The 20,029-nt window shown below is 54.9% G+C and overlaps 1 protein-coding gene across 7 annotated transcripts in view; it reads left to right on the forward strand.

The window, feature by feature from the left end:
- Window positions 1–1,808: 1,808 nt before the first annotated feature.
- NSD2 (nuclear receptor binding SET domain protein 2) overlaps window positions 1,809–20,029 on the forward strand; it is a 73,645-nt gene continuing 55,424 nt past the window's right edge. Inside the window, exons 1-2 of one of the 7 annotated variants that reach the window (XM_065914484.1) lie at window positions 1,810–1,983; window positions 3,164–3,203. The gene's annotated coding sequence lies outside the window, so the exon portion shown is untranslated. Of the gene's footprint in view, window positions 1,984–2,463; window positions 2,612–3,163; window positions 3,204–20,029 lie in introns of those variants that run through there. The other 6 variants (XM_065914485.1, XR_010660299.1, XM_065914487.1 and 3 more) reach the window with 6 other exon arrangements.

The following is a 20,029-nucleotide window of genomic DNA, read 5'->3' on the forward strand; positions in this document are numbered from 1 at the left end:
GGGATCCCCACAACACAGTAGGGCTGGCCCAGGAAGGTCTGCGCTGGGCGGGAAAAGATCAGTCAGCCCCAAATAACTTTCAAGAAAATCCAAACACACGCTTTCATGTTTTGAATAAATTTACATGTTGATCACACTATTCTAAATGCATTTTTTTTTTTTTTAAAGAGGAGCCCTAATTCCGAATCTGTGAACTCAAATGAGATGTGGTGGTATCTGTCTTGTACTGCCGTGATTTAAAGCTACTGAGGAGGCAAGCAGTTTTCAGGCTTGTGCCCCAGAGGGATTCCATGGCCAGAGAGGCAACTAGTCTTCTCCCTACAGCCTAGAGATATGGCAAAGGGCAAATGTGAACGGGCCAGCACCTAGCTAGACACCTTCCAGGGGCTCCTGGTGGCCAGAGGTGAGTCCTGGCAGTGCCGGATGGTGGAGGGGTGTTTTTTCTGGCGTCTCAGGCTCCCCAGCATGCTGCAAGGGGGCGGCACACAGTAGGGCCTCACCACATGGCTCTGGGACAGAAGGATGAACAGTCCTGTAATCCCTCTCAGCTGGACACCGCGTGTGGCTACCCCTGGGACTGGTGAGACCTGCAATGAGGTGGCTGTCTGGAGCTGAGGCTGGATGGGAAGACCCTCCTTGAACTGGGCCCCAGTTGGCATGCTCCGTCCACTCTATTTACCAGCCCACTGTCTTCATGGCAAGCTACGGTGATCTTCCCAAAGCTGGCCCCTGACCATGGGCTGGCACTTCTGGGCCTGCTCTGCCCTTCTTCCCCGCCCCAGCCTCTCTAGAATGGCACAAGCCCACAGCAGTTTTGGGGCTTGAGACGAGACCTGCTTCTGACCACGGATTTCCCCACTACCCCCAGATCCAGACCAGCGAGACAGGAGCCTGGGCGGTGGGGGAAACGGGCTGAATCCTCGCCCTGCAGATATTCTGCAGAGGGAGTCCCCCGCCTTCTCTCCACCGCGCCGGCCGTCCTGTCGTTTGTGACTATCTATGACCAGTTTGTAATGTGGGCCCCAGGAGCGCAGGCCTGGCGAGGACCTCTGCACCGGGAGCCCCTCGACAAAGCTCCCCTGAGAAGGTTCCGGCTGGGATTCGCCGGCGGGGCCGGCTGGAGCCTGACCTCCGCTCTCCCGGATCCCGGCGGCACGATCAGACCAGGTTCCCCTTCCCCCGCCAGAGCTCCTGCTGGCCTGGGACCCCCGAGCTACGGGGGCGAATGACCGCTGGGGCGCGGGGCCCGCGGCCAGCACGGGCGGACCCCCTGCACAGGGCGCGCGGGGCGGCCGAGAGGGCGCCACCTCCCACGTCCCGGCTTGAGGGCCGCCGGGGCCGCGCTCGCGCGGGGCGGCCTCGCCGGCGGCGATTGGGCGCGCGGCCGTGACGTCACCGCGCGCGCGCGCGCGCGCTCAGGGGCCTGGCTCCGGGCTCCGGGCTTTCGGTTGAGCCGCCGCCTGGCGCGCGCCCGTGCCGAGTAGCGGGAGCGGGGCGCGCGCCCGGAGCCAGGCTGAGGCGGCTCGCGGGGTTCCAGCGCCCTCTTCCACGGCCCGCGCCCTCGGCCCCCCGCGGCCGGCTGTTGCCCCAGACCCCCGGCCCCGGGGCCCCCGCCCGCCCGCCGGGCCGCCGCCACCGCCCCGCCCCGCGCGGATTTGAAAAGCCCGGCCGCAGCCCCGCGGGCGCCGCAGCCAATCAGCGGCGCGCACTTTCCCGCGGCTTCTGCGAGGCGGCGGCGGCCCGGCGGCGGCGGCGGCGGGCGGGAGGCGCGGGGGCGGGGTCGGCGCCGCGCGCGGAGAGCCTCGGCCTGGCCGCGCTGCGCCCGCCGCCGCCGCCGCCGCCGCCGCCCCCTCCCCTCCCTCGGCCCTGCCTCCCTCCCCTGCGCGGTCCCGGCCCCGGCCCCCTTCCCGGCCGCCGCCGCCGCCGCCGCCGGAGCCGCCGCGCCGGAGAGCCGCCGCCGCCTGAGGATGCGCCGCACAACAGGTCACTGGCGCCGCTGGCCCAACCGCCGCGGGCCTGAGGGGCGGAGGGCTGAGGGGCTGAGGGGCTGAGGGGCCGGGCGGGCGCGGCCATGTTGGGCCCGGCGGCCGGCGGCTGCACCTGTGCCGGCCCTACGCGGGCCGGCGGCCTTTGTTCGCTGCGGCGCCGAGCGGCCGGGTCGGCCTTTGTGAGGCGCGGGTCGGGGCCGGGGCCGGGCGGCGGCGGGAGGGGCGGCCGGGGCCGGGGGGAGGCGCTTTTTTGTCCGCCGAGGCTCCGGGTTGACACTCGGGTTGCCGGCCGTTGGTCAGCGCGGGCGCCGGGAGCGCGGGGCCTGGCAGGTGGCGGCGCGAGGACCCCGCCCGGGGGCTTGCCGGCCCTCGGCCGCCCGCGGTCGGCCGGACGGTGGTTCCCCCCGGGGGCGCGCGCGGCGGAGCAGCCGGGGCCGCCCGGCAGGCTCTGCCCCGCTCGCCAGAGGGCAGTTAAAAAAAATCTCGGCGTTTAAGACACGCGGGTCTCGAGCCCGGGCAGAGGCACAGGAGCCGGTGCCGCGGTCGTCTGCTCTCCCCGGTGTCCGCGCCGGTGCCGGGACGTGAGCGGTCACGGACTTGACAAGTTAGTGCTTCTTAGGCAGGTGAGGAGGGCTCGGGGCGCGTGTGCGCGCGTCCCGGAACCGGTGACCCGCTCGGTTCGAGGGACTTCAGAGCGAGGTTAGGGAAGTTCTTGAGGACTGACAACCCCGCGCTCTAAGGCCTTGACTTTTAAATGACTTAAACGCCAAGATACGCGCTGCCTAATGGCTCAACGACTTAAAAACTTAACGTTGCCACTGCGTGTCGATAACCTCGATCCTCAGTTTATGTAGTTTAAAATGAGATGGTCGACATGGAAGATAAGTTAGGAGCCATCTCATTTATGCAGCGCTTTCATTTTCCCAAATGTTTTCCATGTCCTCGTTACATGCGTAAGTGTGACCAGAGCAACATGGAAAAGCACAACTCCAACCAGTAGCTCGGAGGAAACGAGTCGTGGGAGCGCAGCCCTTTGCCGGTGTGCTCCGTGCGTGCTCCGGCGCCCACCGCCGACCGGAGTTCAAATCTAAACTGCTGCCTGGAAGTGAAGAGGACTCATGCCTTAAGCACGATTACTTTGAGTCATTTCCTTTTCTTTTCTTCCATTTTCTCAGACGCTCAGCAGCCTTCAGTTTTGGGCCAGTGGTTGGTAAAGTGAGTACATTTCTGCACGTTTGTGAGTTTCTGTAAGCTTTTCTTTTCTTTTTTTAAGAACTCTTATCTATGTAATACAAAAATCCTCGCCCCCTGACTGCATTACTGCAGATCAGGCTGGACTGGGATTCCAGTGGTGAACTTTCCAATTTAAAATGGGCTTGATACTCCCCGGTGCTCCAGTGGTTAAGACTCCTTACTTGCAGTGCAGGGCCATGGGTTTGATCCCTGGTCAGGGAACTAAGACCCCACACGCTGTGTGGCACTACCGAAGAAGAAAATGATGGGCAGCTTGTTATTCTGTGTGCACATATGTGATATATGTTACGTCTAAACTAACATAATTTGAAATTTATGGAGACCCAAAAGGACAAAACAATAAGTTAAAAAAGAAAGTTAAACAGGCTACCATGTATGACTACTAGGTTTATGGTTTTTATTCAGCCAACTTACACAGGGCTGTTAAAATGGTCCCTGCTTAAACGTGAGGAATCAAATGAGGAATAAGTCAGAATTGCGAGACTTACACGTTAGAAGTTGGAGATCTTGTGACTTACGGAAGAGTGGGTCAAGCCTGCCACCTCTTCAGAGGACCTCTCCTCCTGCACGTAGTCCAATTTAAAAAGAATTATTTACTTTTGGGCGTGCTGGGTCCTTGTTGCTGCGCAGACTCTCATCTAGTTGTGGAGAGTGGGGGCTACTCCCTAGCTGCGGTTCCTGGGCTGCTTACTGAAGTGGCTTCGTCTGTGCAGCACAGGTCCGAGGAAACATGGGCCCACTCGTTGTGGCGCGTGGGCTTAGCTGCTCTGCAGCACGTGGGATCTTCCCAGATCAGGGATGGAGCCCATGTCTCCTGCTTTGGCAGGCAAATTCTGTACCTCTGAGCCACCAGGGAAGCCCCTACAAGTAGTCCAGTTTTAAAAGGCTTACTCATATGGCAGAATGTAAACTAACTAGTTACTTCCTTTTTTATGGCTTGACGCTTCAGTGTAAAACGGGTAAAAGTAGGTGAAGTTGTATTTACTAAGAATTGCTGGTGAGGGGATAGAAAACACTAATAAAATGTTGCTATATGAGATTGGGGTTGTCGTTGAGCACACCAAAAAGCATGTGGTAAGGTGATGCTAAAGTTCCAAATTTATTTTCTCCTGCCATTTTTAATCTAGACAAATAACCTTTCTCAGTAAACAATTGAATTCTAAGTAAACATTTAATCAGTGGGAGTTGAAGTTATTAAGCTTTTTACTTACATTTTCTGTTATATGGTTTTTGGTTGGTTGATTTTTGTTTTTGTTTGGATATAATGCTTGGCTATAGAATGTATGCAGTTTTGGATAAGCCTCTTAGTCTTCTAAACTTCACTCTCGTCTTTGCCCGGCTGCAGTAAATGGGTCCTTGTCCCTCAAATATCTGGCGCCCTGTCCTGATCCAGGCCTCTGCATGGAATGTTGTTGTGTGTGGACCACGGCTTGTCTTTCCTTTAACATTTTTTTTTATTATTTATTTAAATTTTATCTTTGCTTTTGGCTGTGCTGTATCTCCCTTGATTTTGTGCGGGCGTTCTCTAGTTGCGGCACACAGGGGCTGCTCTTGTTGCAGAGCACGGGCTCTACGTGCTCAGGCTTCAGCAGTTGGTCACGTACCTTCTCCAAGGCCTGTGGAGTCGCCCCGACCCGGGGTCAGACCCGTACCCCTGTGCTGGCAGGTAGGTCCCTAACCACTGGGAAACCCTGTCCTCCCGTTCTGAACACAGAGGACCCAGCTCTTTAGTGGCCTTCTGGGACCTTTTTCCGTGTTGGGTAAGCTCTTGGAGGTGGGATTCTTACCGTCTTGGGTGAACTGGCCTCTGCTCATGCCTTCCCACGGCAGGCAGTCAGTGAGTGCTGAGTAAATAGGCTTATGACTTGGGACAAACAACCCATCTTAATGCCAGCATGTGGCCTGTACTGTCTGCTTCTCTTTTTTTGTAAGTCATGGTGAAGCAGAAAGGAACCTTCTGGAAGAAACTGAATATGGAAAGTAAGGGGCTGGCCTAAGGTCTCCCTACTTTATTCGGGGAGCCAAGACACTGTTTGCCAGGAAGGCCTGTTTCCTTTCTTTTCCTTTTGTCTTTGCACCTAACTCAAATGTTAAATAAAAATTAACTATGAAATATTGCAAGCATATAAGTACAATAAGTAACAGAACAGACCTGTATGTACCACCAGGATGAATCAAGCAGTGACGTTTCTACCATACCTCTCTTCCTGCCCCTGGGGAAAGTAAAAATATAAAATATACAGAAGCAGGAGTAACATGGAAGTTCCAGAGGATTATGTTTATACTTTGCAGACTGTCTTTATGTGATTTGTTAATTTTATTTTTAGGAATTGTTATTTAGGGTAAGCACTTGGGGGAGAAAAAGACTCAAATGAGTTACCCCAGCAGTTGGTCAGCATTTTGCACTTGTCTGTTGGTTACAGTATAGCTTTTGAGGGACCTGATTGATTTGATGAGATTTGCTTTTGCCAGTTAAAAAACTCAAGATATCTCAAATTAGTATTGTTCTTGAGTCTGTCTTCCAGAAAGCAAAGGGCCAAAGATGAATTTTTCAGAGCGCCTTAATGTCTGTAATACTTAATAGTTTCAACAAGATATACAAGGATGGAAACTGCTAAGTGCTGGTTGAGCTGAGTGCCAGCCTGCTGCCCAACAGCCCTAGTGGTGAAACCTCCCTGTTGGGTGTGGAGAAAAGAATGTTTTGTCTTCCTGGAAGGAGCTGGGAGCTCAATTTTTAAGTTAACTGGGTTGTCACAGAAAGAATCAATGGTATGAAATAAGTCTGTTATGCTGTTAAGGGCATGTTTCTATCAGCAGTGTTTCACAGTTTAATTACTTTTTCACTGTGTTTGCTGTTGTGTTACGGAGGCTGACAGGTCAGGAAGGGTGTTTCTGACTCCAGCTTTCCTCCCCTCAGTCAGCTCTCCACACTCTGCTTGTCTTTCCAAAATGTGCGTATGGAACTGTGAAAGCCCACTTTTCAGGCATCTCAGGGCCCTTTGGGCTTCAAGACCAATCTCTTAATGCTCTTTCTGCCTCTCACTGCACTTTTTTTTTTTTTTTTTTTTTTTTTTTGCTGTGCTGTGCAACTTGTGGAATCTCAGTTCCCCAGCCAGGAGTTGAACCTGGGTCCTGGGCAGTGTGAGCTTGCAGGCCTAACCCCTGGATGGCGGTGGGAGTTCCCTCGTTGCACTTCTTATTTTGATCTCTCCTGGTCTCTTCAGCCCTCTGTTGTGGCTGAGCTTTTCCTTGGGCCTTTGCTCGGTCAGTTTTGCCCCTGCTTTCTCCTGTGACCCCCCCACACCCACATAGACTCACTCCAGTGCCTGTGTGGGCACCGCTGGCTTTCCTATGCATTCCTTCTTGTTCAGCTCTCATCGTGCACCTCACTCCTAGAAAGTGACCCCAGACTCCCTGCCTGCCTTGGGAGCCCTTAGGAGTGTGTCTTGAGCGCTTGGTGCTTCACCGGCCTCCGCCCGGTCTGCCCTCCCTCTGTCCCAGCTGCACTGGCCTCTGGCCTGTCTTAAGCACTGCAGCCACACTTGGCCCCTGGCCCCTGCATCTGCAGTTCCTTCAACTCGGATACCTGCCTGGCTGGCTCTTTACTTGCCTTTAAGTCTTTGCTTAGACTTCCCTTCTCAGGCAGCACCCTTGACCCCTGATTTATGATATCCTTTTGCTGTCTGACCCTACCCGTCTGCCTCCGCTTCTTTTGCCTAGCTTGTATCCTCTGACATTCCGGATGTTTTCCTTATTTGTTTGTGTGCCTAACTGCATCAAGAGGTCTATAACAGTGGAGATTTTTCTCCTTTTGACTTTAACTACTGTCAGGCTCCCAGTGCCTAGAACAGTACCTGAGTGATTATCAGTCCTTCAGTAACTGTTTGTATGAAGACTCTCAGCCCCTGTGTGTTGGCTCGCGTGTGAGAAGTGGTGTGGATTGAGGGCAGTGGTGTGAGTGTGCTTGCCCTGGTGTGAGGTGGCAAAGGTGGAGGCCCAGGGCAGGTGAGAGAGGCCAGAGAGGAGGCTGGTAAGCCAGTGCTCGAGGATGATGGCTTTCCTCAGACCCAGGAGTCGCCGGGAAAGGTGGACCAATGCAGGAGGGCGGGCCGGTATGGTCCTGATGGGCTGGGGCAGGACATGGGGCTGAGGGTAAGGGGGGGTGGCCGAATGACCCTAGCATTCACATTTCAAAAGATTTGAGAGGACACCATTTTTATCTCACTGCAAGCTAGTAAAACGGAAAGTGGGCCTCATTTCTGATTTACCTTGGTTCCTTCAGAAAGAAACTCTGATTTCACCTACCAGCTGAGATGTGTCCCTTGTGCCTTCCTGTTCATAGAAGAGGAAGCCCTTGGTCTTGAGTGTGGCGTGAGGGCCCTGTGTTTTCCTGGGGTCTTCACTGGCTGGCCCCTTGCAGCCGCTCTGAGGTCTCATCACCATGCTGCTGCCCCCCAGGATGAGCCGTGCTCTGTCGCGCGCCGTGTGCACGTCCATGGCTCCTCCCGTCACCTGTCCCCGCCAGCGCTGCCAGCCCTGTGTCCATGGCGCTTGGGATGCTCCCGGGTTGTTCCTCTGAGCACCAGGCCCTGTCCTGGCAGCACATGGTTTGGGTTCTCACCCTTCAGTTCTCCAGGTTGTGAGTTTTTCAAGGTGAGGGCCCTTTGACTTGTCTTCTGGGCTTCAAGCAGCGCCCAGTGTTAACTGAGAGTTAACTCGTGGAGATATTTGTACTTTCGAGTCTTCTATTTTCCCAAAGATTTATATAGATAAATTTATATACATAAATATATGTACATATATGTATATAAATTTATTTGGGTGTGCTGGATCTTACTTGTGCCAGGGGGAATTTTTTTTTTTAAGTTGTGGCATGTGAAATCTAGTTCCCTGACCAGGGATCAAACCCAGGCCCCCTGAATTGGGAGTGTGGAGTCTTAGCCACTGGACCACCAGGGAAGTCCCCTAAAGATTTTTATTTAGTAAAAATTGAATTCCTAGGTTTTTACGATTAAAATATATGTTAGAAATAAGAGCTTCCTGGAGATTTCCTGGTGGTGCGGTGGTTAGGAGTGCCCGGTTGCCCTGAGGACCTGGGTCCAGTCCTTCTCTGGGGAACCAAGATCCCCCAGGCGCACAGCAGAAAAAGAAAGGAAGAAATAAGAGCCTCCTGTTCGCATTCCCCCAGAGATTGGAAGTCGGTGCCATCTGTGCAGAGTGGGGCCCCCCCCCCAGCCCCCGACGGCCCCGTGTCTTGGAGCAGCAAATCTTCTTTCCCTCCTCTCATTGAATCCTCACAGCAGGAAGCTGAATCCCAGAGATGTTCAGTGCTGACCCAGAGTCACAAGGCTGTAAGTGTGGACTCCTGCCTGATCTCTGCTTCTGTGCTCTGGGAGCTCATTGTTCTGCCTCTCTGGGGACACTTGAACATCAGGCCGTCTAGACACGAATAGGAGGAATGTTTCATTAGTTAGTGTGGCCATGTACTTCTGGTGACATTCCTTCATTCATGGGGAATTAAGAAATCAGCTGTGTTCCAGTGATGAGCCCGAACTCGTGTTCTTGGTCCCCTGGACTTGACAGACCTGTGAGGGGGCTAAAACAGGAGAGATGGTGGACAGAAGATTACATCTTTGAAAAATCTGTGAAATAGTCTTGCTAAATAACCAAACCAGAAAACTGATCAGACCTTTCGTCCCACAAGCACTTACCAGGAGATCTGGGGTAGGGAGAGGAACCCAGGCAACTGCACTGCAGGGCTGCGCTGGCTGACTGAGGACGCGGGACCCTGCAGGACCGGTGACAGGTCTCTTCCAGCGGAGAAGGGGAATGTGGGTGACGCAGGCTCCTGGAGGCACCTTGGCCGCGGAAGGGCTGTGTGCATCCCAGGTAGGCCAGTTAGTTGGGGATGAGAAGGAACACGACTTGTGTATTTGTGAAAGTGGAGCACTGACTCAGTTTCTCATTAAGGAATTTTCTTTTTTTCGGCTGTTATAGTGGTTTTGTTTAAGAAAAGAATTTGTGTCTTGCAGAGCTGCATACAGAATTTGTCAAAGAGGTGACCCACCATCTGGGGTTTGCTTCCCAGTTGTGTGGCGGGGGCGCGGCTGGGCAGGGCTGGCCTGGGTGATGGCGGCACACTGGGTGGGTTCGTGCAGTCGTGATGCTCCGTGACGGGGGAACGTCGTGAAGGAGACTCAGGGCAGACTCTGCCGCACTTGGTCCATCTGTACTTCCACAGGGCCTTAGGCCTGCCTGGGGGCTGGTACCGTGAGCAGAAGAGGGCTCTGCGTCGGTGGTGAGGGTTCTAGAAGAGGGCATGCCGGCAGAGAGCCTGTGGCAGAAGAGGCCCGGAGGTCAGAGGGGAGGGCGCTGAGTGCAGAGCAGGCTGTGGGGCGGGGGCCGCTGTTGAGGCTGCGCTGAGCATTTTCATCTGCAGAGGAGCGTGAGGCCTTGCGGGTTCAGGCAGGCAGGCGTGGGGCTGTGTGTGTGGGTGGGCGATGCGTGTCTGTTTGCTTTGGAAAGCGTGTTTCTCAGGGTCCTCTGTGAGCTGGTGGGAGGATTGGGGGGAGGCCGTGGGAGGCGGCCTGTGCATGCTGGCTGTCTGCGTTCGTCTCCCCAGCTGTCTCTCTGTGGGTGCCCCGTAGGACTGGGCACCCTGCCCCCTTGAAATTGGGCGTGGCCGCGTGGTTTGCTTTGGACAATGGAAAGGGACGCGTCACCTTTCACTGGAGCCCCGAGAGCTGAGTGCTCAGTCGCGTTCCCGTGCCCCTGCTCCTGGTGGCAGCGCACAGCTAACGCGCTCTGAGCAAGAAGAAAGCCTCGGGGTGAGCTAGGTCACTGCCTGGTCCAGTGGTTCACCAGGCCTGGTCCCCAGACTGGCCGCGTGGGCTACCCGGGACTGTCTTAGAAGCGCGGGCTGGGGCCCACCTTCTGCCTCCTAAGGGCTGAGCTCCCGGGCAGGTGGCCACCTTCGCGGGGTGCCCGAGCCTGCTGCGCTGAGAACTGTGCCTGGAGTTCCCCGAAGGCCCAGCGCTGAGGGGCGTGGGTCCCACAGAGGAGTCAGCGGGAAGGGCCTGCAGTCAGGCCACGAGGCCCGTGGGTTGTGGGGAGGGTGTCAGTGACCCCCGAGTTTCTGTTTGACAAAGCCAGACAGAAACCTGTTCACTGTCCAAACAAGATCTATTTTTGTAAGATTTCATTTACTTGGGTTTCGCGGTTCAGAAGCAAGGACAAGGCTAAAGAGGAATTTTACAAATTTTCATGGCTGCCTTCAGTCCCAGGCCAGTCTCGCCCGCATGCTTTGCCGCTGAGCCCTTCCTGTCTTGGCGCCTTGCTTGCTGCCCCACCTGCCCTCCCTGTGAGTGGGGCTCCTTGCTGGCAGCCCTCACCCGTGCTCCCCACGTGCCCCAGGAGAGCACCGCCTGGACGGGCCCTTGGTGGGCAGCGAGGACCCTGGCACGTCCGTGTCGGGCAGCTTGCTCCCGGCCGGCAGGGGTCCCGTCTGCATGACTTGGAGCCTGGGCCCTGCCCAGGGCGGGGTACCGAGATCCCCGACTGCTCCGCAGCTGGGGTGTCCTGGGGAGGGAGCAGTGGTCGGCTTCAGGCTCTTTGCTCTTCCTCAGGCACAAGGGAAGGGGCCTGGGGGAGCAGGGGAGCTGAGGGAGACCCCCAGGGCGCGCCCCTGAGGGCTCCTCCCTCTGTTCTGCGTCTGAAGTTGTCCCTGATTGCGGAAGACCCCTTGAGTTTTGGCCTCATGTTGAGAGTTTAGGGATTCTCTTCTGTTCAGTTCTGAAATCTGTATAAGAAAGTATTTATTTCTTAAAGTTCAGCTTCTTATAACTTCTTTGAAGACACAGCTGGTGTTCTGTCTGTGCGGCGGGGAGGCTGAGCCTGCGTGCGTGTCTCAGGCCCCTGGGTGCTCGCAGCAGAGGGTCCAAGCCGCTGAGTCTTCAGCCAGTGCCCGCGGCCTGGCACCTCCTCCCCTCCCCTCCCTCTGTGAGTGCCCAGCACGGGAATGAGGTACAGAAACAGTTGTGAATTCTAGCCTAGAGTTTATGGAAAGCTTCTTTCAAGGGTATGCAGGTTGTTGACAGAGCATCAAGGCAGAACAGTAAGCTCAGGTGGTGCTCGTAGTTTGACGATCAGGGACTTCCCTGGGGTCCAGTGGCTCGGACGCCGCGCCCAGTGCTGGGGGCCGCGGGCCGTTCCTGGTCCGGAGCAGCAGCCCACGTGCCACACCTGGAGATCCACCTGCTGCAACGGAGCTGGTGCAGCCAGAACACTTACTTCTTATAATTAGAATACATTTCATGAAAAATTTGCAAGAATCAGAAAAGTGGAAGGAAACTTAGATAACTGTAATCTTACCAACCAAATGTTTAGGTATATGTATTTCCTGTTTACTTTTTCATTCGTCAGACTGAACCAGGTGCCCTAAAGACAGTTCCCTCTGTGAGGGTCGTAACAAAATGCCACAGTCTAGGTGACTGTTCCAAGGAGACAGCTGCTTTTGCTCTTTCAGCTGCTGCTTATATCTGTCTGTACATTTAAGAAAACTTGTCTATTTCACGGAGCTGAGAACTTCGGGGTTTGTGTGTTACGCGTTCAGTTCTATCTCAGGAGATAAAGATTTACCGTTAGCGTTCTTTCCGCCCCACTTCCCCTTCCCGGTCTTCCCAGTGCAGTGGTACCCGGTAGTCGGCTCCTTCCAGAGCCGTGGCCGAGAGCGCAGCAGCCTCGCCGTGTGGATGGAGTGTGCCAGGGCGCGCCGTCTGCCGGCATGCTGTCGGACTGTGTCGCTCCCGCGCTGCCTGTCGGTGTGGGCTGTTGGCCCGGGACCACCATTTGCCCCGGCACGGCCGCCCTTGAGGCTGCTTGGGCCTCCTCACAGCATGGTGGCTGCTTCCTGCTGCAGGAAGCGAAGCTGCCAGTCCTTTTGATTTTCGCTTATTTCTTGGCTGCACCACGCGGCTTGTGGGGTCTCAGGTCTGCTACCCAGGCTTGAAACTGGCCCACGACAGTGAAAGCCCAGAGTCCTAACCACTTGGCCATCAAGGAACTCCCCTGCTGACAAGCCTTATATTTATTTGTTAAAAAACACTTTAGAAAAAAAGGATACATTTGATTTATTTATTTTCTGACTGTGTGGCATGCAGGATATTAGTTTCCCCAACCAAGGAGTGAACCTGTGCAGTGGAAGTCCAGAGAAGTCCTGCCAGTCCTTCAGAGACGAGGCCGGCTCTGGCTGGCGTCAGTCTCACTGTGTGCAGCTGGGGGCAGCCACAGGCCCAGGCCAGGATCAAGGGTATGGAGAAACAGACTTTATCTCTTGGTGGGGGAATGACAGAATTTTTGGCCATCTTTAATATGCCACAGGTTTTTTTTAAACTCTTTTATTTTTTTAATTTTAAAAAATTTATTTAATTGGAGATTAATTATTTTACAATATTGTGATGGTTTTTTGTCATACATTGACATAAATCAGCCATGGGTACACATGTGTCCCCCCATAACCCCCCTCCTACCTAATATACCACAGTTTTAACAGGTTTTACTTATTTTTAAAATTCTGTTTTTGTTTTTTGGCAGCACTGCAAGACTTGTGGGATCTTAGTTTTCCGACCAGGGATTAAAGCTGGCAGTGAAAGTGCAGATCCCTCATCTCTGGGCCACCAGGGAATTCCAACAGTTTTTGGTTTGAATGAATATTTATTAATTGTTATATTGTTTAGCTGAACACTATTTTCCTAGTGAAAAATTTTTTTTTTTGCTTAGTTTTCCATGCATCTGTTACTCATGCAGGCTCAGGTTTTCCAGATGAGTTGTGTAGAAAGCCTTTTGAGATGGTCAGTTACGCATTTTTCCCTTGGGGAGCCTGTCCACTGGAACTGTTTGTCTTCCTGCTCAAGACGGGGCTTCCTAGGCCTAGCAGGCGCTTCGTCTTCTGCGGGAGAGCACTCCCCCCTTAGGTCCCATGTCTTCCATGGTTTGCCTTTATGTTTTGGTGGTGCATCTTTTGGGGGGTTATCTCAGAGTGTGGGAGGCAGCGTTTTTAGAGACCCTGCATGACAGAGTGATCTGTTCTGTGCTTAAACTTGACTGATAGCTTGTCTAGATACGTAATTTAGTTTGAAAATAGTTCTCTCAAAAAACCGAAGATGGGAATTCCCTGGTGGTGTAGTGGTTAGGACGCCTTGCTTTCACTGCTGAAGGCATGAGTTCAATCCCTGGTCAGGGAAATAAGATCCCACAAGCTGAGCAATGTGGCCAAAAATGAAAATAGCTAAAAAATCTGACGATACTGCTTATTATGTGGGGGCTTTTCATGGGTGTTTTCTTTTTTTAAGATAACTGATGCTACCAAGAGTACTGATTCTGACCTGTTACCTACCTTCACCCAAAGCCATGTGGTCTCTTTTCTGTTCATCTTGTGGAGTGCTCAGTGGGTCTTTTCAGCCTCTTGATTCTAGGTTATCTTGAGTTATTTCTTTCCTAATTTTTAGAAATCTCGACTCCACTTATTTCTATGTCTGCCAGCTTTGTTACGGTGTGATTGACAAATGAAATTGTCCAGTTTCACAGTGCAGTGTCGTGGGGGTGACATGTAGCCTGATGCATGTATTCACCTCTGTACGTGGTACGTGGGGGTTGAGAGTAAGCCCTCAGAATCCTCATCGCGTGTGTCTGTGAGGTGACGGATGTTCACTGAACTTACTGTGGAGATCAGTTCCTTTTGAACATCAGAATCATCATGCTGTACACCTTCAACTTACACAGCGCGTGTGCGTGCTGTCACGTCCCACTCTTCATGACCCCTGGGCTGTAGCCCACTAGGCTTCTCCATCCATGGCATTTTCCAGCCCAGAATACTGGAGTAGGGTGCCATTTCCTTCTCCAGGGGATCTTCCCAAAGTCTCCTGTGTCTCCTGAATTGGCAGGTGGATTCTTTACCACTGTGCCATCTGGGAAGCCCTGAAATTTATACAGTGCTGCATGATTGTATGTATCTCAATAAAACTGGAAGAGTAAAAGAATTAAGAGAACTGAAAAAATTGTGTACGATGTAAGGGTTTGATCCAGCATATGCATTGTGAAGTGGTCACTATAATGCTTGACACGTCTGTCTGCTCCCGTGGCCCCCTCGTGTGGGGCGGTGTGCATGCTTCACTCTCCCCCAGCACGCTTCGCGCACGAGGCCCAGTGTTGTGGCTGTGGCCCCTGGACGGTGTGTCTAGCACTTGCTCGTCTCACAAGTGAGCATCTGTCCCTCTGGCAGCCCCTCCCCATTTCTCCTGCCCCTCGGCCTCTGGCAACCGCCATGCTCCTCTCTGCTTCTGCGAGTGTGACTTTTGTTTTAGATTTCACGTATGAGTGAGAGCACGCAACGTTGTAATATAGCGTCGCTGGGTTTATCCATGTGCCAATGGCAGGATTTCCTTTTTAGTGGCTGAATAATATCCCACCACATGAATACACCCCCTCCTTTTTTGGCCACTCTGTGTGACATGCAGGATCTCAGTTTCCCCAACCAGGGACTGAACCCTGGCCCCCTGCATTGGGAGCATGGAGTCAGCCCTTGGACCACCAGGGAGTCCCTGAACCCCATTTCTTTTTTCCATTTGTCTCTGCGAGGGGACTGTTGGGAGTGATGCTACAGAACGTGAGTCTGCGGACGTGTCTTCGGTGTCTGGGCTCGTTTCCGTCTGGTGCGCCCTCAGAGGTGGGCTTGCTGCGGCATACAGCCGCTCTGCTTTCGGTTCCTGAGGAATCCATTCTCTCCCCGCAGCCGCTGCGCCGGCTTACGTGCCCACCAGCAGGGCGCCAGGGCTCCTCCTCCCTGTGGCCTCACCAGCGCTTGTGACCTCTTGTTGGTGGCAGCCACTCTGACAGGTGTGAGGTGGGGCTCATGATGGTTTCGTCTACACTTGCTGAGCATCTTTCCCTGTGCCTGCTGCCTGTCTGTATGTCTTCTGTGCAGAAATGTCAGTTCGGGTCTCTTTCAGAATTTTAAAAATCTTCTGTTTCTGGAATTTGTACCACATGGATGTTTCGTTAGCACAGTCTTCAGATTTTTTTCTTTTTCTGCCCTGTGTTTCTTTTTTCCTTCCCTTTCCTCATTTATTTTCCTGTTTCCTTAGGTTTCCTCTTCCTCCTCCCCTTGTCTTTCTTCTCCTTCCTTCTCCTTTCCCGTCTCCATCCATCCTTTCTCCTTCTCTGACAATTCTGTAGGAACCCAGGATATCTGGGTCTGTTTGTCCCCTTAGTGGTTGTGGAATGCAGTTACAAAGAGCAATCATTTTATAATTATTTTGGAAGTATTTTTACGTTTTCACAATGTTTCTTTAAAAATCGAAAGAAAAACTTTAATTAGATAACATGTTCACATGCTTCAGAGTTGAAAAGTGTGGTGTGAAAACTCTCTGCGCCGCCCCGTCCCCAGCCACCTGGCCCGCTGGAGGCGCCCGGGCTCCGGAGCTGCCAGAGCATGCCGAGGACAGGTGTGTGTGCTTTGTGGCTTCTCTCACTCCCTCTGTTGTGTGTTCCTCTAGACTCCTAGCTTTCTTTTGCTTTTACATTCTTATCTCTCAGATGCCTGATGGCCCTCAATGCATGCCCACTGTTGAGGTCCAGGAGCTGACAGCGGGGCTCTGGGTGGGGGCTTCGCAGAGGGCCGATGGGTCAGGGCCCACCGGCAGGGTCCTGGCGGGCGGCCTCGGCGGGCTGTGTTTTGCAGGCTCCGCCTGGAGCGCCCACTCCGGTGCCCCATCCTTGGAGTGCGCTCCACTTCTCCACTGGCCACCAGGCCGCGGGGCGGCTGCGACTTTGATCCGGTCTTCAGACTTGGGGCTCGCAGTGTGTGCAGCACATGCCACTGCTGTATGCCTTGTGAGGCATATTTTAGAGGGAAAATAGGGAATACTTTACAGATGTGTGAATGATACACCTTAATATGATGATGCCTTTCCTACTCAACAAAAGATTTGATAGTTTAAAAATTAACATAAAATTAATCAGTTTAAACTTTCTTGAAGTATATAATTTGGTGGGTTTTTTTAGTGCATTGTCAGTGTTAATGCAACCATCACCACTATCTAAGTCCTGAATATTTTTGTCACCCCAGTAGGAAGCCCGGTGCCTGTTGAGCAGTCACTCCCCCTTCCTGCTTGTCTCCAGCCACCATTCTGCTTCTGTCTCTGGATTTGCCTGTTCTAGACATTAGTAAGAATAGAGGCATGTAGTAAGTGGCTTTCTTTGACTGGCTTCTTTAACTCAGCGATGTTTTTGAAGCCTTGAGGTTTGTCCATGTTACGGCATGCGTCAGTATTTCATTTTTATGACTGACTATCCCATTGTATGGCTGGGTCCACTTTTTCCCCCACCAGACGGGATCTTAATTCTCCCAACCAGGGATCAAATCTGGGCCCCTGGCAGGAGAAGCATGGAGTCCTAACAACTGGATGCCAGAGGAGTCCAGATCTCTTCTGATTTCATCTGTTTATCAGCTGTTAGGACATTGAGTTTTGTTGTATTTTTTTTTTGTAATAATTTTGTGAAAATTCTTGTACAAGTGTTTGTATGGATATATGTTTTTAGTTCTCTCTTGGGTGGATCCTAGGAGTGGAATTGCTGGTTCACATGGCAGCTGAGGGACTTCTTGGTTGTTCCTGGCTGTAGCTGCTCCATTTTCCATCCCTGGCAGAGTGCGAGGGGTCCCGAGGTTTGCCATGTTGCACGGAGAAGAGACAACAAGCAGGCCTGGGGCCAGGGAAGGTGCCAGCCTGTGTGTCAACGTGAGGTCAGGGATGGGCCGCGTGGAGAGAGCGCCCAGGTGGCCAGGCCCCTGGCCTTGAGCTGGCCTGTGTGTCAGGCTTCTCTGAAGTGAACACAAAGTGAGGAGCAGCTCTGTTATAAAGGCCTTACTGTCTGCAGAAGGAGCAAAACTTTTGCTGTGAGTCAGTTCTACATTCTGTAAACTAAAGCCTTTCAGTAGAGAAGTCCGGCAGAGTGATGAGCTGCTGTGTCCTCAGCCCCTGTTCTGTGGCAGAGTTCATGCTGATCCCGGTGCTCCACAAGGATCTCTTGGCCCTGAGACTGGAGGTCCTGTGGTCATTCCACGAAGGCAAGACCAGTCTGTTCCAGGGAGACTTGTGCAAAATGTTGGAGAGCAAGGGAGCGTCGGGGAGCGTCGGGGAGCGTTGGGGAGTGTTAGAGAGCGTCGGGGAGCGTCAGGGAGCGTCAGGGAGTGTTAGAGAGCGTCGGGGAGTGTCGGGGAGCGTCAGGGAGCGTTAGGGAGCGTTGGGGAGTGTTAGAGAGCGTCGGGGAGTGTCGGGGAGTGTTAGGGAGCGTCAGGGAGTGTCAGGGAGTGTTAGGGAGCATTGGGGAGTGTTAGCGTCGGGGAGCGTCAGGGAGCGTTAGGGAGCGTCAGGGAGCGTTGGGGAGTGTTAGCGTCGGGGAGCGTCAGGGAGCGTCGGGGAGCGTTGGGGAGTGTTAGGGAGCGTCGGGGAGCGTCAGGGAGCGTTAGGGAGCGTCGGGGAGCGTTGGGGAGTGTTAGGGAGCGTCGGGGAGCGTCGGGGAGTGTTAGGGAGCGTTGGGGAGTGTTAGCGTCGGGGAGCGTCAGGGAGCGTCGGGGAGCGTTGGGGAGTGTTAGGGAGCGTCGGGGAGCGTCAGGGAGCGTTAGGGAGCGTCGGGGAGCGTTGGGGAGTGTCAGGGAGCATCGGGGAGCATCAGGGAGTGTTAGGGAGCATTGGGGAGCATCAGGGAGTGTTAGGGAGCATTGGGGAGTGTTAGCGTCGGGGAGCGTTGGGGAGTGTCGGGGAGCGTCGGGGAGCGTCGGGGAGTGTTAGGGAGCGTCGGGGAGTGTTAGAGAGCGTCGGGGAGCGTTGGGGAGCGTCGGGGAGTGTTAGGGAGCGTTGGGGAGTGTTAGGGAGCGTCGGGGAGTGTTAGGGAGCGTCGGGGAGTGTTAGAGAGCGTCGGGGAGCGTTGGGGAGTGTCGGGGAGCGTCGGGGAGCGTCAGGGAGCGTTGGGGAGTGTTAGAGAGCGTCGGGGAGTGTCAGGGAGCGTCGGGGAGTGTCAGGGAGCATCGGGGAGCGTCAGGGAGTGTTAGGGAGCGTTGGGGAGTGTTAGGGAGCGTCGGGGAGTGTCGGGGAGTGTTAGCGTCGGGGAGTGTCAGGGAGCATCGGGGAGCGTCAGGGAGTGTTAGCGTTGGGGAGTGTTAGAGAGCGTCGGGGAGTGTCAGGGAGCATCGGGGAGCGTCAGGGAATGTTAGGGAGCATTGGGGAGCATCAGGGAGTGTTAGGGAGCATTGGGGAGTGATAGCGTCGGGGAGCGTTGGGGAGTGTCGGGGAGCGTTGGGGAGTGTCGGGGAGTGTTAGGGAGCGTCGGGGAGTGTTAGGGAGCGTCGGGGAGTGTTAGGGAGCGTCGGGGAGTGTCAGGGAGCATCGGGGAGCGTCAGGGAGTGTTAGGGAGCATTGGGGAGCATCAGGGAGTGTTAGGGAGCATTGGGGAGTGTTAGCGTCGGGGAGCGTTGGGGAGTGTCGGGGAGCGTCGGGGAGCGTTGGGGAGCGTCGGGGAGCGTCGGGTAGCGTCGGGTAGTGTTAGGGAGCGTTGGGGAGTGTTAGCGTCGGGGAGCGTTGGGGAGTGTTGGGGAGCGTCGGGGAGCGTTGGGGAGCGTCGGGGAGCGTCGGGGAGTGTTAGGGAGCATTGGGGAGTGTTAGCGTCGGGGAGCGTCAGGGAGCGTTAGGGAGCGTTGGGGAGTGTTAGCGTCGGGGAGTGTTAGGGAGCGTTGGGGAGTGTTAGCGTTGGGGAGCGTTGGGGAGTGTCGGGGAGCGTTGGGGAGCGTCGGGGAGCGTCGGGGAGTGTTAGGGAGCATTGGGGAGTGTTAGCGTCGGGGAGCGTCGGGGAGTGTTAGGGAGCGTCAGGGAGTGTCGGGGAGTGTTAGGGAGCGTCGGGGAGCGTCAGGGAGCGTTAGGGAGCGTCGGGGAGTGTCGGGGAGTGTTAGGGAGCGTCGGGGAGCGTTAGGGAGTGTCGGGGAGTGTCGGGGAGTGTTAGGGAGCGTCGGGGAGCGTCGGGGAGTGTTAGGGAGCGTCGGGGAGCGTCAGGGAGCGTTAGGGAGCGTTGGGGAGCATCAGGGAGTGTTAGGGAGCATTGGGGAGTGTTAGCGTCGGGGAGCGTCGGGGAGTGTTAGGGAGCGTTGGGGAGTGTTAGGGAGCGTCGGGGAGTGTCGGGGAGTGTTAGGGAGCGTCGGGGAGTGTCAGGGAGCATCGGGGAGCGTCAGGGAGCGTTAGGGAGCATTGGGGAGTGTTAGCGTCGGGGAGCGTTGGGGAGTGTCGGGGAGCGTCGGGGAGTGTTAGGGAGCGTTGGGGAGTGTTAGGGAGCGTCGGGGAGTGTCGGGGAGTGTTAGGGAGCGTCGGGGAGTGTCAGAGAGCATCGGGGAGCATCAGGGAGTGTTAGGGAGCATTGGGGAGTGTTAGCGTCGGGGAGCGTTGGGGAGTGTCGGGGAGCGTCGGGGAGTGTTGGGGAGCGTCGGGGAGTGTTGGGGAGCGTCGGGGAGCGTCGGGGAGTGTTAGGGAGCGTCGGGGAGCGTTGGGGAGTGTTAGGGAGCGTCGGGGAGTGTTGGGGAGCGTCGGGGAGCGTTGGGGAGCGTCGGGGAGCATCGGGGAGTGTTAGGGAGCGTCGGTGAGTGTTGGGGAGCGTCAGGGAGCATCGGGGAGCGTTGGGGAGCGTCAGGGAGTGTTGGGGAGCGTCAGGGAGCGTTGGGGAGTGTCGGGGAGCGTCGGGGAGCGTCA

This window comes from Muntiacus reevesi, chromosome 22 (assembly GCF_963930625.1).
Source record: "Muntiacus reevesi chromosome 22, mMunRee1.1, whole genome shotgun sequence".
NCBI lineage: Eukaryota > Metazoa > Chordata > Mammalia > Artiodactyla > Cervidae > Muntiacus > Muntiacus reevesi.